The sequence below is a fragment of the Chiloscyllium plagiosum genome, chromosome 27 (assembly GCF_004010195.1).
Source record: "Chiloscyllium plagiosum isolate BGI_BamShark_2017 chromosome 27, ASM401019v2, whole genome shotgun sequence".
Taxonomy (NCBI): Eukaryota; Metazoa; Chordata; class Chondrichthyes; order Orectolobiformes; family Hemiscylliidae; genus Chiloscyllium; species Chiloscyllium plagiosum.
Genome location: NC_057736.1, coordinates 39,406,841 through 39,412,974, shown reverse-complemented (window position 1 = coordinate 39,412,974; position 6,134 = coordinate 39,406,841). Strand labels below are relative to the sequence as shown.

The window sequence follows — 6,134 nt, the reverse complement described above, 5'->3', positions numbered from 1 at the left end:
ATGATGCGCTGTACATGGAGATTGGTGGGGTGGTAGGTGAGGACCAGTGGGGTTCTGTCCTGGTTCTTTACGGAATGCTGATAGGGGAGGGGAGGGAAATATATCCTTGGTGGTGGGGTCCGTTTGGAGGTAGCGGAAATGACAGCGGATGATGCGCTGTACATGGAGATTGGTGGGGTGGTAGGTGAGGACCAGTGGGGTTCTGTCCTGGTTCTTTACGGAATGCTGATAGGGGAGGGGAGGGAAATATATCCTTGGTGGTGGGGTCCGTTTGGAGGTAGCGGAAATGACAGCGGATGATGCGCTGTACATGGAGATTGGTGGGGTGGTAGGTGAGGACCAGTGGGGTTCTGTCCTGGTTCTTTACGGAATGCTGATAGGGGAGGGGAGGGAAATATATTCTTTACGGAATGCTGATAGGGGAGGGGAGAGAAATATATTCTCTACCTTTTATCTTAGCCTGCTGGACAAACTTTCCCCATTCCTGAAGAAGGGCTTATGCCCGAAACGTCGATTCTCCTGTTCCCTGGATGCTGCCTGACCTGCTGCGCTTTTCCAGCAACACATTTCCAATATGGAAAATTACCTAGCTATGTCCTGTATGTAAAGAGCAGAACAAATCCAACCCAGCCAATTCCCTCCTCATCAGTCTCCTCTCGATCATTAGTAAAGTGATGGAAAGCGAATTAAACAGTGCAATCAAGCAGCACCAACTCAGCAATAACCTGCTCAGTGATGCCCAGTTTAGGTTCCACAAGTGTCACTCAGGCCATTCGACTGAATGTGGCATCAAGGAGCCCTATCAAAATTGGAATCATTGGGTATCAGGGACAAATTCTCTGTTGGTTGGAGTCATACCTAACACAAAGAGAGATTGATGTCGTTGGAGATCAATCATCTCAGTTCCAGGACATCTCTGCAGGAGTTTCTGAGGGCAGTGTCCTGGGCCCAATCATCTTCAGCTTCTTCATCAATGACCTTCCCTCCATCATAAGGTCAGAAGTGGAAATGCTTGCTGATTGCACAATGCTCAGCACTATTCACGACTCCTCAGATACTGAAGCCGGCCCTGTTCAAATACAACAAGATCTGGACAATATCCAGGCTTGGGCTGACAAGTGATACGTAACATTTTTGCCACACAAATGATAGACAATGACCATCTCCAATAAGACACAATCTAATCACTGTCCCTTGACAGTCAATGATGTTACCATCAACACTTCCCATTCTATTGATATCCTTGGGGTTACCATTGACAAGAAACTCAACTCACCTCCTGACTTACCAAAGCCTCCCATCCTCAACAAGGCACAAGCCAGGAGTTTGATGGAATATTCCCCATATGCCTGGATGGCTGCAGCTCCAACAACTCAAGAAGCTTGACACGATCAAGGACAAAGCAGCCCGCTTGATTGTCACCACATCCACAAGCATCCACTCCCTTCCCACTGACACTCAGTAGCAGTAATGTATACTATCTACAAGATGCACAGCAGAAATTCACCAAACATCCTTAGACTACACCTTCCAAGCCCACAACTACCTCCATCCAGAAGGACAAAACAGTAGCAGATATAAGGGAATGTTACAAGTTGCAATTTCCTCTCCAAGTCACATGCCATCCTGACATGGAAATATATCACTTTCATAGTCACTGGGTCAAAATACTGGAATTCCCTCCCTAAGGGCATTATGGGTCAACCTGTAGCACATGGACTGCAACGGTTCAAGAAGGCAACTCGCCACCACCTTCTGAAGGGCAATTAGGAATAGGCAATAAATGTTGGCCACCCCACGATGCCCACATCCCCAGAGTGAATAAAATAAATCTCTGATTGGAACTGATTTTCCATTCTTGCAGGTTAACAACATGTTTGACTAGATGCATTTACCTTGATCAGGGTGGTGGTGGTGGTGGTGGTGGTGTGGTGTGGTGGTGGTGGTGGTGGTGGTGGTGTGGTGATGGTGGTGGTGGTGGTGGTGGTGGTGTGGAGGTGGAGTAGATTACATCCACTGGCTCTCCTTTGTCTAACGTGCTCGTTATCTCCTCAAAGAATTCTAACAGATTTGTCAGGCATGACCTCCCTTTAACAAAGTTGTGCTGATTCAGTCCTATTTTGTCATGCTGTAATCTCATCCTCAATGACCTCTAAAATCTTACCAATGACTGAGGTCAAGTGACTGGCGTAGGTTTCCTGTCTTCTACCTCCCTCCCTTCTTAAACTGGAGCATTATATTATGTTTGATGTTACCCGACTCCATTTATTACTTTCTCAAACAATTTAGCTTTATTTGTATCTTTCCTAATCTTTGTGACCTTCTCCTTTGAAATGAACTCTGGTTCACATCAGAAACAAAAAACAACAAACATCTCTCTGTGGAGACAAACAGCATAATGATGTACAAGAATTTAGTCCTTTCTACATAGTAGATAAAATGGAGATGTAAGTATCAAGCATACAGCATTGGGAATGCCCTGAAAATCTCTGGGATTTTTTCCTGAGAAACGACTTCTGAAAATACCTTCTCAGAATCATTAATTAGAAAAACAGTAAAAACTGTCAGATCACTTCTGCAGGTAGACACTTTAACAAAGCTTTTGACATACCGATGGACGCCTGTTGAACGAAGTCTCTTGAAATGGTTTGCAGACAGCAGTTCAGAGTGGATATTTTGGATGGATTCAGTGCTGTTGTCATTCTCAGGAGCTCTCAGATCTGCAATACTAGATACACATCACTTATAAGGAAATTCATGAAGAGATTAAAAGCAGATCGTGAATGAAAGAAGTGAGATTGAATTCATTTCCAAAATCTAGATTTAGGATTTTTTGTTTTGTACACGAGAGTGGCACCTTTCCTACTTAGACTACCAGTGTCTGTAGCAAGAATTTCCAGACTTGCCAGACACAAGAGTAAAGTTTCTTCAACAATGTGTGTGTTAGCCCAAATGAAAATGAACGAACATTTTGTGCTGCACTTCCTTCGCCCTCCAATGAATTTCTATCCAGTACTCCTGCTCAGTTAAAGTCTTAATCATCCTTATTATGTGAACTTAGACCTCATTATGGCAGTGAGAATTTTAGTCTGTTACATTGTGGAACTGCCTCTATTTATTATCAATGGTAAATTCCAGAAGAAAATTTTTTGTGATCTCACTAGAAAAACCAAATCAAGAAGCAGATTAATATAACCTTTAAATGCATTAGAGTTCATATCACACTGTGGCCTAAGAGTCCATTTTGAAGCAGTAACTAATATATAGAATGTACAGTAACAAGTGGTATACATATTTAGGCAAACACATCAGTTCTTTTTTAAATTCATTCATGGGATGAGGCTATGCTAGCACTGATTGCCCAGAGTGCAGTTAAGAGTCAATTACATTGCTGGGAGTCTAGAGTTTAGACCAGGTAAGGATGGCAGTTTCCCTCCCTAAAGGGCCTGATAATCAATGGATTCATGGTCATTAGACTCTTAATTCCAGACTTTTTATTGAATTCAAATTTCACCAATTGCCATGATGAGATTTGATACCTGCTCCCCAGAACAGAGTAACAGTCCAGCAATAGTGCACTCTATTCTGATATAACACGATAGTTGCATTCCCGTGCAATCTCTCATTATAAGAAAATCGCACAGTAGCTGTGCCATTTAAACTAATGGGGCTGGAATTAAGTTCTAACCAATACAGGTAAGAAAACACCGCGTTCTACAAATAATGGTCGAAATTCTTCAATCACGCTAAAGCTAATTTGCGTTGAAGAAACACTCGTTATAGCAGAACTCACTAGGCTATTGCCTCGCTATATACTATATTCTTCCTTCTATCCTTTTTTCCCGGTTAACACTGGAACGTTTGATCTCAAATAAGTTGACATGCTTGCAAAGTAGATCTAACCACATGTAACCACACCCTCAAATATTTTCAAGGAGTTTTGTCCTTCTATTTTTGGATACTACTTATTCAGACTGTTGAATACTTAATACAATGTTTTAAAACCACAGAGCAAAAAAGAAACTGAATCTATTTTCCTTTCTGTAACCTTCCTAAAATCCTTTCACTAAAACAACCACCTTATTGCCCATTGAACCCAAAATAGAGTACCAAGATGTCTTAGTACGAGTAACTTGATATCTGGAAAATATGGAGATAATAAATGCTGCACATAGTTGTCAATGCCGTGTGGAGCACACCTATACAGTTCACAAACTGTAAGGCGTTTGGCTTCCTTTTACCTCACAACTTTGTATACCAAGCTCCCTCCTACTTTCCATTTGATGATATCTTCTTTCTCCATCACCAGCAGCACCCACAACCTTACTGTCACACCCAGTTGAGATTATAAGGAAGTAGGATCCAGGGTGCAGCTCTCAGTCAAAAATGCTAGATGCCCGCATTTATTACACAACAAACTAACATATCTAACCACCAGGCAGACTGAGCAGGATTGAGAAATGCTATCAAAAGTCAGGATTACATTCTAAATTTTAAACAGTATGCTTCAAATTTTAAAAATCCCATCTCACCTTTTACAGCGTCGGTTGAGCCTGGCCAGTCCATAGCTCTCCAACAGAGCTGGAGTTGCCAAAACCTTTGCTTCACTCTGCAAGATAGAATACAGACCTTAAATTTCCATTACTCCAGTCAGCTGCATCATTCCCTATGTTACAACAGTGACTACACTTTCAAAAATACTTTGTGCGTTTGTAAAGTGCACAGAGGTTTACTGAAGTTGTAAGAGAGGTTATCCAGAGGCAATTCTTTCTTATCTTTTATACGTGAAAAACCCAGACCTTCCTTTCTCCATCTGAATTTGTACGCTGTTCTCCCTTGCACCTTTCATTCGGTGATATTTTCTTTCTGAAGCTGAGCAGTCAGCAGTGCCCACAAACAAGCAGGTATCCAGCTTATCCTCTAGCCACACTTCCTTTGAAGCTGATTACTTACTGTGTGAAGATTCGACTCATCTTTCAGAGGAGTTTTAAGTGCTGGATTACTGGGACCTGGAAGAGGTGGTGGTGGTGGTGGTGGTGGTGGAGGTGGTGGAGGTGGTGGTGGTGGTGGTGGTGAGGTGGGGGGGCTTGGGGGAAGGTGGGTTGAGTGGGATGGGAGTGATAAAGAGAACCATGCAAAGGGAAGTATATGTGTTCACATCCTGATCTGGTAAACAGTCTACACAGTATATAATGTATCAGCTGGGACTCAGAAAACTCCATGGCAAAATATTGATGATGTCACCTGATGTGTAGACCATGTTCAAATGTTGTCCTCTTTCCTCTAAGGCCAGCTTCTGAATACTGAAGAGAAAACAAATGATGGTGCCTTTGAGTACTACAATATTCCATTTGATGACAATAATGCCTGTAGATAACCAATAGGATGTCAAATTATAGCAATGTGATTTCTTCTCTGTACATTGATATGACCTGATACCTGAAAGGTTGCTTATCAGTGCAAAAAAGATCAAGTGATGCCTGACTGTTTGATTATTTTTAAGAGCTATTGAAAGCAAATGATCCCAAAAAATGTTGAAGGATGTGAAAAGTTTCTGATTAAGAAGTTAAAAAACTGCTAAGATATTACTGAATTGAAGAAAATGATCTCTCCCTGTTCCTATTAGGAACACAAATGCTCCTTTGAAAGAATTTTCCCATGGATGAAGTGGCAATGAAATTCTAAGATCATTCAATAATCATCAAAGCAGTTGAACCTGGAATATTTGGATTAACTTTAATGAATGTAATGATATTCCCATTTAAAATTTGATCTAAATTGTTTTGGCCAGAAGCTATGTATGCCTGTGCATATGCACAAAGCTCACTCCTGCACACTAAGTGGCATAACTGCCCCAAGTTGTCATTCATGTGGATTTTCCTGTCAGTACTCAATCACTTAATACAGGTTGACCCACAGCTCTTGAGATTTGCAACTTGTGCAAGGCTGTGTGTGGTCAATTTGGTAGCTCCCCCAAATAATCTTTGCTGCACATGGTAATGTGGGGGCAGGGGTTGTGGTATATTGACCTATATCCTAATTTGCAAAACTAAACAATGTCTCCAGCAATGGGAAGCCGTTCCACAGACTGTAATTAAGAGCTGGAATGATGCTGATTTGAGAACTGCGCAAGT

The 6,134-nt window shown here is 41.8% G+C and overlaps 1 long non-coding RNA gene across 1 annotated transcript; it reads right to left on the bottom strand.

The window, feature by feature from the left end:
* Positions 1-2,617: 2,617 nt before the first annotated feature.
* Positions 2,618-5,057, bottom strand: LOC122563442. Its single transcript, XR_006315609.1, has 3 exons — positions 4,954-5,057; positions 4,533-4,609; positions 2,618-2,728 (listed from the first exon to the last, which is right to left on the bottom strand). It is a non-coding gene; the product is annotated as an uncharacterized LOC122563442 (long non-coding RNA).
* Positions 5,058-6,134: the final 1,077 nt, after the last annotated feature.